Genomic DNA, 10,708 nt, shown 5'->3' with positions numbered 1-10,708 from the left:
CCTAGAGTTTTAACATTTGAGGTAAAGGAAACTTCACGCAGATTCTGGCTTGTTATGGATTTTCTCTGACAGTAGAGAGATTCAAACCCTAGCCAATACCTGCCAGTCTAAGAACAGAGACAGAGCCACTTAAAAGGATCTGGCTTGCTGTAACTTTAAATGTAATTCATGTTACTTTTTTCTATGACACCATATATTTTTTCAAAAATCTTTAAACATTTTATTAACTTTGAAGAAGGAGTAAGAATAGCTCCTTTAGAAACTAGACACACTGAAGCACTGATCTATTCACAGAGCTTCTACACAGATGAAGAAGTTTATATCAAATGGACAAAAAACAGTACAGAAGAGACCTACACACAGAAAGACTGAGAAAAATCCATCTCTAGAAAGCAGGTCAGATGAACTCAAAGACCTCACTGAGGGCTTCCCTGGTGGCGCAGTGGTTGGGAGTCCGCCTGCCAATGCAGGGGACGTGGGTTCGTGCCCCGGCCCGGGAGGATCCCACATGCCGCGGAGCGGCTGGGCCCGTGAGCCATGGCCGCTGAGCCTGCGCGTCCGGAGCCTGTGCTCCGCAACGGGAGGGGCCACAGCAGTGAGAGGCCCGCATACCGCAAAAAAAAGCCCTCACTGAATGTAGGAGAATCACTGGGAAGCCACGTAAAGCCTTCTGCTGGGGCATAAAGGTAGGAACCAGTCCATGTAGTCAAGAAAACACTCTTTTTCCTCCTCATCTAAATGCTTGCCTCCAGTCTGGGTTCACAGAAAGGTCCTGATTATTTGAACTGGTTGTCAATCAAGGTTCCCTTCATTTTCGCTTTCTTGGCTTCCAGTTCAGCCAGCTCCTGCAGCCGCCTCTTACTCATGCCTTTGCGCTCCAGCTGCTTCTCAATCACCTTGGCATTCTGCGCATACGAGTCAGCAACTTCTCTAGCCTCAATCTCCTCTTCCTCTTCATCAATAGTAGACACAGTGACAGAACTGAACTTGCCCATGTCTTTAGTCCGTTTCGTCATCATCACTTTCTTAGGAGGCTCTTGTTTCTGAGTATATATGTTCGTCTTCCCAAAACCCTGGCCAAACTTGACTACTGCTCCATCCACAATGAAGGTCACAGGAGCATTCTTCGGTTGGGACTGGTAGAAGAGTGGCAGCCCGCACTTTGCACATTTCTTCCTGTACTGTCGTTCAATGCCTTCAGGCCTCCGAAGATACACAGTCTCCTCGTCTTCTGTGTTACAAAACTTGTGGGCGTGTTTGGCAGCATCAATCACACGGGACCGATCCCGGGGCCTCATGGGCAATTTCTCCAACTGACAGTCCAGCACCAGGACCATCTGGCCGCATAAACAGTAGTAGACGTGAAGGGGCTTCTCGCCGTCGTCATACTCCTCGCGGTCCCGGGTATCGGAGCAGACTACGGACCGGGAAACTACTTTAGGCATAGCTCAGAGCAGCATCGGAAAATATAAAGGCAAAAGTAAGAGTCGCGCAGAAATGACGTCATTCACCTCATTTCACTTTCTCTTTTTTTTCTGTACGCGGGCCTCCCACTGTTGCGGCCTCTCCCGTTGCGGAGCACAGGCTCCGGACGCGCAGGCTCAGCGGCCATGGCTCACGGGCCCAGCCGCTCCGCGGCACGTGGGATCTTCCCGGATCGGGGCACAAACCCGTGTCCCCTGCATCGGCAGGCGGGCTCTCAACCACTGCGCCACCAGGGAAGCCCTCATTTCACTTTCTTGATAGTGTCCTATGATGCACAAAATTTATAATTTTGCTGAAGTCCAACTTATCTATTTTTTCTTTGGTAGCTTGTGCTTTTGTTATCATTTTGAGATCATTGCCTAATCCAACGTTATGAAGACTTACACGTCTTCTTCTACTAGTTTTATAGTTTTAATTCTAACAACATTTAGGCTCTTGATATATTTCTGGTCTACTCATTTGTATACAATAGGGAGGTTTGTGATATTTTTATTTTGTGGTTTCAGTCTTCATCTCTCAACAAAATACAATGAAAATTCCCTGGGAAGAGGAAACTCAAGTGGAAAGAAAGGGCTTACTTCCATCAGCCTATTCACTCAGCTCTGCCCTCACCCCTGACTGGTGAGTGGCTGGGGTTTAGCTTTCCTGTTGCCAAGGCCTTATCCACCACCTCCCCGCCACGCTCCTCCTCTTTTACTTTGCCCTTTCCCCATCTGCTCCTAATGGATTTTCCTCAACTATATATGACAGGTCTTGTGTTGTTGTGGTTTTTTTTCTGAGGACCTTGCCAGGCTACCCCATGAGCCTCTGAGGGACCTCAAACCCAAACCTATAGGGAACTGTGGAGCTACTCCTGCGAAGATGTCCTGCATGGGCATAGCTGCCTGTGTTTTTTACATTTCTTGTTAACTTTATGATTTAACAGTGAGGCTTTGAGGTACACTTTGCACACAGCTCTTCGCAAAGACAAAGTATTTGCTTACTAAAGGCTTGCATCGCCCTTCCCAAAGCCAATAATGACCACCACGCTCAGATTTGACTGGAGCTCTGGAGTCTGCAAGTTCATGGCTCTCTCCACTCATTATTTTCTTTGTTCTCACTCATTGCTTGTTCTCAGCCTCAGAGGAGCAATGTTATTTCTGTGTTCTAGCAGGGCACAAAGAACCATGAGATCTGTTCCAAGTGGGATGATCTGAGTGAGGAAGGGGTGCTATGACTGCTCTCTCCTGGGGGGTAGGGAGTGGGCAGGAGCCATGGCTCCATGATGGGAAGGATCCAGAGGAAAACTGAACAATGTCATCACTCATGAGGTGTTTTATGTACTTAAGACCAAACTTCCAGATACTTGAAAACATTTAGATAACTGATAGGATTCGTCCTTTTTTTAAAAAAGAGTGTTTGTGATTCTGAAAAGAAAATTATCTGAATACTATTCTCATATTCTGCCTGATGTGCCTGGTCTGGTGCAATTAAAATTTTTTAACAAGTAGGAGAGGGCTCAATCAAATGTTATCCACCATGCCCGGTGTTAGGGACAGGTGTGGAGGAGAGGGAATGATATATAAATCCTTTATATTGACATATAAACCAAGAGAGGAATGTATCATCTAGCTGGGGCGACGCAACGCCCATAGGATGAGAATTGAAGTAACAGTTCAAGTCAGTGGAACAGACTTGAGGGGACTTAGAGGCAGGAGGGAGCACGGCAGGCTGAGCTGGGAGGCAGGAAGTTGAGGATCTCAGTAGGTGCACAGGAGGGAGGAACACCCAGCAGAGGGCTGGTAAAGGCAAAGGGCACAGGTAGGAATAATGAGTGAATCAAAAGGCAGATGGTCAGTATCTATGAGGTTAGGGAGGGAAGGTGCTGGTGCCAGGAGACGGACAGAAAGGAGATTCCCAAGCGGGCAGGGAAGAGCCCATGTTTTAGGAGGCCCTGTTCCGTTGGGGGAGGAAAGGGTGATGGGGGAAGTGGGATAAGAATCACAGTTCACTTGAGGAAGCAGCTTCCACATCGGAAGCTTCCTGGTGCCCGGCCCGGACTGTGGGAAGGTCCACCCCGCAGCCCTTAGAGCACTACGTGGAGAAGGTCCCTGCTTGAGTCAGCCCTGCCCGTGGGCAACTCCCCATCCCCCAAGAGCGCTTTTATCCAGAGAGGGCCTCTAGTCCCAAAGCTACTTTAAAAAAAAAAAAAATTTTATTTATTTAATTTTTTGGCTGCGTTGGGTCTTCGTTGCTGCACGCCTGCTCTCTAGTTGCGGTGAGTGGGAGCTAGTCTTCGTTGCAGTGCGCGGACTTCTCACTGCTGTGAAAGCTAATCTTTTTGTCTTTGGAATGGGTGTTGTACGCGGGTCTCGGATCTGGGGGGTTCACAGTACCATACCTTGAAAGCCCTTGAAAGCGAAAATGGAAAGAACACGTGGAGTGGGAAGGATAGCCCACCCCGCTACTCGCGCCTTCTAATTGGTCTCCCTCCGCCCTGGCCCTCAGACAGCGGAGAAGACGGCTCCCTTCCCACCTGGCGCAAAGCACAGCCGCAAGCAAAGCTGCCTTCTCCCTCTCAACCTGCTTTATTTGTGTTTGGCGACTTCTCTGGGCTAGAGGAGGTAATGAACAGTTTTGGTTTAAAAGCCCTCCTGCTGGGTTGCAGTCTGCGTGGGAGAATAAAAGTAAACAAGCGAAAGGGAACTGTGTCATCAAAGGACTCTGCACCTGCCCTTCTTCATTGCAGGGTGAGAACCTTGCCATGTGCCACAGGTGGCACGGGGTACCCATACAGGGCGGGGCCGCGGGCCTTTCATTCTTCTTTAACAACAAATCAAGAGTGATCGGTTCATAATTTAATGAGGCAGCCTTGCCGTGGTTCCAGATACCTATCAGGTAACAGCCGTGTCACCTGTATCCTGGCCTGAGCAGTTTTACTGTGATGCCTGCAACGTATTTTGGCTGATGACTTCCTTTACCTCTCAAGCTAACAGTGAGATACATTTGCTAGAAATGGATCCAAATGGTCTTAATGTAAACATAAAGAACCAGTTTTTTCTTTGAAGCCAAAGCTGCTTCACTTCTTTGGTGGAAAACATTTCTTTCCCTTCCCATCACCAAATTTTGGAGGCAAGTTGGCTTTTTCTCTCTGAGGCTGCGCTAAGGTAGGTTATGAAGGAGCCCGGCTGCACCCACATTTGTTGCCGCCGGGAAATTCCTGTCTGTGCGCCAAGTGCTTCAACAACACTTCGCTAAGGTGCTGACACAAAGAATCTTGTCTCCTTAAGTAGGAGGTTATAAAAGCTTACAGACAGAAGTATAAATGTCTAGTGATAAGGCCCGAACAACCTTGCAATTAAACGAACCAAGCTAACAGGAATTTGAGCTAGCTGCAGGCTCAAGGCCTTGACTTCTATTCTGGGCAGGAAGCTTTACCCTGTGACAGAAGAGCATCCCAAACAGGATTCTTTCCATTCCTTAGTGTTAATTAGTCTTCCTGGCAACCATGAATGAAGAAATCAGGTAACTGAATAAGCCCTGTGATGGCAGAAACAATGTAAAGAAGTATTTCTTGCAGCACATTAAACTGCATCATTATTCTTACAAACTGCTTTTAAGGTAGGTGAGGCTTTACAGCTAAAAGGAATTTTAAAATTCCCCACACAATATTACCTGTTGGTTCTACCTTCGTATATTTTGATTTCTGTTGCTCAAATATACACTCACAACCTCATTTTATAGTAGCTGATCATTTATTTTTCATGGTTTGTCGTTGTTGTTTGTCTTGCTTCCTAGCTATTTCCCAAAGAAAGTGAATTAAAAAAGACTTTGTGGGCTTCCCTGGTGGCGCAGTGGTTGAGAGTCTGCCTGCCAATTTAGGGGACACAGGTTCGTGCCCCGGTATGGGAGGATCCCACATGCCGTGGAGCGGCTGGGCCCGTGAGCCATGGCTGCTGAGCCTGCGCGTCCGGAGCCTGTGCTCCGTGGCAGGAGAGGCCACGGCGGTGAGAGGCCCGCGTACCGCAAAAAAAAAAAAGACTTTGTTTCTTTTAGGTGGCAAATGTATAAGTATTTTAAAGGGTAGAACTTTTCCACCTTATTCCTTATACATATTATTTTATTCTAAAATCAACGAGGAGGGGAATTCCCTGGAGGTCCAATGGTTAGGACTCAGTGCTTTCACTGATGGGGCCCGGGTTTGATCCCTGATTGGGGAACTAAGATCCCGAAAGCCACGTGGCACAGCCAAAGAAAATCAACGAGGAAAGGGAAAGAAAAATATAACGTGTAAAATGGAAGAATGGAGGATGACGATAGCCATCAGAACATTCTATTTAAAAAAAGGCAGATTCTGCCCTTCGAGAACTAAGCTTTGGTTACAGCAAAGAGTGCTTCTCAAGGACCAGGCCACGTGGACGTTTCTCTCTGCCGACTTCCACATCTTACGCCATAATTCCTCTGAAAATGGGTACCGTGGCAGAGCCCAGCGTCATCTTTACTAGCTCACGGACACCAGATCTTCTATGATTAAATGTTTTCCTCGAGAAAATACTACTAAAACAATGCCGTGGCTGGCACCACACTTGGTTTTCATCGCATTTGACACCTTTTCCTCTTGCCAGCTCTTCACGTTGACTTTCTCCTTGGCTCCATTCTTTCACTGGTGCCAGGCAGGCTCACTGCAGAACCACTTGGGTTTTCCTCCCTCTTTTTGCGCCCAGTAAATTTTCATAAAGGATTTAACTTGAGAACAAGCAGGTTAATTTGCTGTGCCGGTGAGCCAGGCTCTCGGAAGGCTCCCTGCAACACTGCCGTGTTCTAGAGTCAGGGTCAGAGGTTTTCATCCCAGTGGCGAGGATGCTTACCAGCGCCTTCTCTGCACGGACACCAGGTGTGATTTAGCGTAACGGACTGTGCGGATGCTCAGTGGCTCCTCTAACCCAGGCGTCAGAACCAAGTCGCTCCTTGTTCTTCATGCAAGGTGAAGATGAAAAGTCTCATGGGCTAGAAGTTCTGCCAGGAAAGGCTTCTGGACACAGAAGAAATGGAGAATCACCCCCTCTTGCAACAAACACCTGGGTTCAGGAACATGAAGTTCTTCTTCATGGTATCAGTACCTGTTAAAATACCCGGTCATATCACAATGCTATTTTCCTCTAATGACAGGTAGGCAGTGAGAACCAAAGATTTTTTTCTTATGTAAAGAGAATATGCAAAAAACAAATAAGGAAATTTAAAAACTCACTGAACCCAGCCTTTGATTTATACCTAGTCAGTTGACATTGACTTTGAATGCTGATGCTCTAGGTGTCAGCCCTCATAAATAATGAAGGTGACTGAGGAAGACTCTCAGGGAAGAAGCCAAGCTTGGTGGCCAGCACAGTGTAGGTCCCAGGGATGAGAAAAGCAAGTTCCCTGCAGATGGCAAGCTTAGTGACCCTCGAGAAAAGGGCAGGCTCAAAGCAGAGGCAAAGGTTGCCCCACAGGGAGAGTGGCCCAAGTCACACAGAAGATGATTTTAGGACAAGCTTAGCAAACACAACTGCTGGAATTACCAGCCTTTTTGTCCAGACCACTGTCACGGGGCAATTTAACGTGCAGCGATGTACAGTTAGTTAATAGGACCAATGCGTCCCAATGCCAAGCAATATGGTTTTAGAATGAAGTCTATGTGCTCAGACATTCAAAATCACCTGAAAACGATGATGTATGTGCATACACAGTTCAAAGGGCTTGTCTCTCATTTGCCATCACAGCAGTCCTGCGGTGTAGACAGGGCCAGGTATTATCATCCATGTTTGCCTGAAGAACGTGGGGGTTATAAGACTTACCCAGAGAACTTATCCAGAGATCCCACAGCCAGTCAGCAGTTGAGATGAGGAAGAACTCAAGTGTCAGGCTCCCAATCTTGTGCTCTGTCTGCAGAACACCTCTTTGCATATCTTACAGAGTCTCTGATTTACCCAATAGCCTATAATAAACTATTTGTTTTCTGCTTAAACTCAGTAGAGTAGATTCTGTGGTTGGCTACCAGGAGCCCTGGCCGATATGGGGATCATATACACATGCATTATGCCATGTCTTTTTCACACAACAGGTAGGAAATAACTTTATGTAGGGGATAATCTATATAATCATTTGTAATGACTGCAGAGTATTCTATTGCATGGATATGCCATAATTTATTTAATCAATCCCCTAATGATTAAGATTTAAATTTTCTCCAATTCTTTTGCTATTAATTCATTCATTTTATTCAACAGATATTTACTAAATACTCTTCACGTGCCAGGTACTATTTTAAGTAATGGAGATAACAGCTCCCTGCCTACATAGAACTTACATTCCAGTCAGAAAACAACTAATAAACAAGTAAACCAATAAACAAATGCAGACTATGAAACGATCTAGTAAGAGAACAGAATTTAATAATGGGAGAGTGATGGGGGGAGGTGCTTGAGATAGGGTAGCAAAACAGCTTCTTTGAGGATATGACATTTACCCTGACACCTAAAAGATTATATACACAAAGCTGTAATGAATATCTGAGAACATTCATCTTAGAGCACTTGTCTGAATATTCCCTTAGGCTAAATCCTAGAAGTACAAATGCAAAGTCAAATCACATGCTCATTTAGGCACCAAAAGAATGGCTATGAGGGACCTCCCTGGTGGCATAGTAGATAAGAATCCACCTGCCAATGCAGGGGACACGGGTTCAATCCCTGGTCCAGGAGGATCCCACATGCCGCGGAGCAACTAAGCCCGTGCGCCACAACTACAGAGCCCGTGCTCTAGAGCCCGTGAGCCACAACTACGGAGCCCGCGTGCCACAATTACTGAAGCCCATGCGCCTAAGCCCGTGCTCTGCAACAAAGAGAAGCCATTGCAATCAGAAGCCCGTGTACCACAACGAAGAGTAGCCCCTGCTCGCCGCAACTAGAGAAAAGCCTGCATGCAGCAACGAAGACCCAAAGCAGCCAAAAATAAATAAAAAATTAAAGCTTAAAAAAAAAAAAACCCCAACACATTCTCCACAAACGTTAAAAAAAAAAAAAAAAAAAGAATGGCCATGAAATTTCAACTCTTACAGCCTCCTTCTAAACCAGCTCTGAATCTAGCAAGTCTAGGCTCCAGTCCCAACTGGGCCAGTGACTGGCTCTCTAAGAGACTGGATAGTCTGCTATCCACTGCACATCACTGCACCTCAGTGTCCTCATCTGAAAAATGGGGACAATAAAAGTGCCTGACTCAGGAATTGGTGAGGATTGAAAATGGTGTAACAGGGCTTCCCTGGTGGCACAGTGGTTGAGAGTCCGCCTGCCGATGCAGGGGACACGGGTTCGTGCCCTGGTCCGGGAAGATCCCACATGCCGCGGAGTGGTTGGGCCCGGGAGCCATGGCCGCTAAGCCTGCGCGTCTGGAGCCTGTGCTCCGCGGTGGGAGAGGCCACAGCGGTGAGAGGCCCGCGTATCGCAAAAAAAAAAAAAAAAAAAAAGAAAATGGTGTAACATAAGTGGTTAACAATGTTAGATTTAAAAAAATACATACTCATTTAAACATGTATACTAAAACTGCTTTTTAAAAAAGGGGTGTACAAATTTATTTATTATTATTTTTCAGTTTATTTATTTAGGTCTTAGTCGTGGCATGTGGGATCTTCATTTCGGCACGTGGGATCTTCATTTCGGCACGTGGGATCTTCATTTCGGCACGTGGGATCTTTTAGTTGCAGCATGCATGTGAGATCTAGTTCCCCGACCAGGGATTGAACCCAGGCCCCCTGCATTGGGAGCGTGGAGCCTTGGCCACTGGACGATCAGGGAAGTCCTGGGGTGTACGAATTTAAACTCCCATTTCCTGGTGCCCACCCACTTGGGGTTGGGTCTGGGCTCATACTAGCTTGACCTGTTTTCAAGAACTCAGCGTCCACACACCAGGACTGTAACCACACGAGGACAGGGATGGTAGCTTGTGGCTCTCATGTCCCTAGTGTCCAAACCAAAGGAAAACACAGGGGGCTGGTCTCCTGGCACTGAGGAGAGTCCCCAAAGAAGTCGATATACTCACAGATAGTGGGATAGCCTGCCTATCAAATCTTACACCTTTCATTTTATATGAAATCAGATCTTAAATATCCAAAGTCTACTTTCCTACAGGCACCATGGCCTTCTGTTTGCTGGATTCTTCAGGAGGGCAGGTAAGTCTAGTGTGCTCACCACTGCTTGATAAAAAAACAACAGATAGCAACCTGCTGAATATTTTTGTTTCAACATAGAAACCCGAAACCCGGAATCTTGAATTGGTGCCTTGGCAGGAATGGAAGGCCACAGGTTGCAGATGGCAAATGACTCACTGCCACCTGAAAAGGTCTATGCTGTTGGTACAAAATGTGACCACATTCCATTTCTTCCTTTGTCCATCTGTTGCTGTTGTGGTCTAGGAGTGATGATGATTTTAAAGATTCAAATTTGGACTGTGTGTAAGTTTATTTCTCAAGCCACATCAAATATGGTTTGGCAATAAGCACTACTTTGGTGCTGTTTGACTAAGAAGGTAGTAAAGAACATGAAGGTTTCTATCTTTTTTCAGGCTGTATGCATATGTCACCTTTTGAATGGAGGTGGCTATGATTAAGGTGGCTAGCCACACAGCTGACTCATAAGAAGGCTGGTAAGAAGTTTTGGTTGATTACGATGTTAGACTAACTCTTCATCCACTCAATGTGCTTAACAACATGGCTTCCATTGTCGTCTTCTTAAATCCAGCCATTCTTAATAACAATTTTTCAGTTTTTCAAAAGGGTGTTAAGAACGTTTAATGTTTAAAAACACAGTAACATGGAAGATTACCATATTTCATAAAAGTCAGGCTTCGACTTCTTCCAAAGCCTAACAACATGCGTATTCAGAATTATTTTCTTGGCAACTCACATTTAACAGCTATGGAAAATATGCCACAAATGGTAGCATTCCTGAGATAAAAATTCGATGTGTTTGGGACCTGAAAAATTGGTTTCTGAGTTTCTTTCTGGCTTCAACACTTACCATTCTCTGTATAGCCCTACTCTGGTCAATTGTCCAAGAGAACCCCCTCCTTCCAATAGTAGAAATATGTACCCTTATTACTTCCTTTTGGATAGAAATAATAACGTACTGCTGGCCTAATATTTTAATGGCACAAAAATGCAAAATATCTAATATTCAAGTATTCTTTTTTTTTTTTTTTTTTTTGGTGCTGT

General features: G+C 45.8%; 1 protein-coding gene and 1 pseudogene across 1 annotated transcript in view; both read right to left on the bottom strand.

The window, feature by feature from the left end:
- Positions 1-10,708, bottom strand: part of CLYBL (citramalyl-CoA lyase) — a 116,806-nt gene that overhangs the window by 41,339 nt on the left and 64,759 nt on the right. The window lies entirely within an intron of this gene.
- Positions 777-1,445, bottom strand: LOC103090706 (UPF0428 protein CXorf56 pseudogene; annotated as a pseudogene).

The sequence above is a fragment of the Lipotes vexillifer genome, unplaced genomic scaffold, assembly GCF_000442215.2.
Source record: "Lipotes vexillifer unplaced genomic scaffold, Lipotes_vexillifer_v1.1 scaffold291, whole genome shotgun sequence".
Classification (NCBI taxonomy): domain Eukaryota; kingdom Metazoa; phylum Chordata; class Mammalia; order Artiodactyla; family Lipotidae; genus Lipotes; species Lipotes vexillifer.
The sequence above is the reverse complement of the archived record's forward strand: the minus strand, read 5'-3'. Positions and strand labels throughout refer to the sequence as shown.